Source organism: Sinocyclocheilus anshuiensis, unplaced genomic scaffold (genome assembly GCF_001515605.1).
Source record: "Sinocyclocheilus anshuiensis isolate Anshui unplaced genomic scaffold, SAMN03320099.WGS_v1.1 C32768311, whole genome shotgun sequence".
Classification (NCBI taxonomy): domain Eukaryota; kingdom Metazoa; phylum Chordata; class Actinopteri; order Cypriniformes; family Cyprinidae; genus Sinocyclocheilus; species Sinocyclocheilus anshuiensis.
Genome location: NW_015619888.1, coordinates 1 through 1,427, shown reverse-complemented (window position 1 = coordinate 1,427; position 1,427 = coordinate 1). Strand labels below are relative to the sequence as shown.

The following is a 1,427-nucleotide window of genomic DNA, read 5'->3' as shown; positions in this document are numbered from 1 at the left end:
CTCATTCTCACTGCTCTCCACAGGCCATGAAAGTGCTGTCCAAGAAACGACTGATGAGGCAGGCTGGGTTCCCGCGTAAGTGTCTGCTTTAAAGCAGATGGAGCGCTCAGCGGGGTTTATGATTGAGTGTATGTGTGTATGGGGTTGGGGGCGCAGTTTCATCAGCTAGCAGAATGCCCAAAACTTCAACCTTTTACATGATTTCCTCTTGTGCTGGTTTAATCAGGCAGACCTCCTCCTCGTGGGGCAAAATTGGCCCCTGAGGGCCTCCCTCAGCTCAAAGGGCCTCTGGAGCGTGTTTACCAGGAGATAGCCATCCTTAAGAAGCTTGATCACCCTAATGTGGTTAAGCTTGTGGAGGTGGGTGCTTGTATTATCAATATGCAGCCAAAAGTGTAGTTTGTGCACCACTAGTGCCACCAAGTGGAATAAAAAAAATGACTATTTCCAAACAGGTTTCCTATCGTCTGGAAAAAGAAAGTCCACCTTTAAATCTATTAAACTGGGATAGGGAAAATTACACACCACATAATAAATTTAACATTAATAAAAATAAGGCTGGGAGGGTTATAAATAGAGTTTCTTAAATGTTGTACACTTCAAAAAATAAAAATAATTAACTGTGTATTTTGTGCACCACCAATTAGAATAAAAAAATTATGACTATTTTCAAACAGGTTTCCCCAAACACTTCCACCATTTAAACAGAAAGTCCACCTATAAATTTATTAAACTGGGAGGGGTAACGTATTTTAACCTTGAAAAAATTACAAGCATCATTTTAAATTTGACATGAATAAAAATAAGGCAGTGAGAAATAGAAATACAGTTTCTTAAATATTGTACACTGCAAAAATAAATAAATAAAGTGTTATTAGTATTTTTACTTTTATTTTCCAGTGAAAATGTTCTATAGCATAAAGATAAATTTATTTGTAAGCAAAATTGCATTAAATATTCAAATTAAAAATAGTATTAATTAATTAAATTATATTTTTAAGCATAAATCTAACAATATGTAGTGTGGTTAATGCTTAAAACAAAACCAAAAAAAAAGTATACCAGAAAAAAAGTTGGTTTTAGGATGTCTAAAAATATTTTTACTGGAAAATAAGACAAATACTGATTACGAAAATAATTATTTGTAGTGTACTGATATGTACTGGGCAGTTAGTATTTAGCCAATAAAAACACTGAAAGAAAGCTTTTCCCTAAAAAGTCAACAAAACTGGGTTGTAATAATTAGATGTTGATGCATGTTAATGTTAATGCAGTCTGTCATATTGAATGGACTGAATTTCTATCCGTCAAACCCTTGTTTTCATTTACATCAAATCAGATATGGCATAATATAAGGTCTATGCTGACTGGTTTCATTCCCGTTCTAAACCGCTTTGGTTTTTTTGTGCAGGTGCTGGATGATCCAA

At 34.4% G+C, this 1,427-nt stretch overlaps 1 long non-coding RNA gene across 1 annotated transcript; it reads left to right on the top strand.

The window, feature by feature from the left end:
- Positions 1–23: 23 nt before the first annotated feature.
- LOC107682975 (uncharacterized) lies at positions 24–1,427 on the top strand. The gene is made up of 3 exons (XR_001633637.1): positions 24–75; positions 227–360; positions 1,412–1,427. It is a non-coding gene; the product is annotated as an uncharacterized LOC107682975 (long non-coding RNA).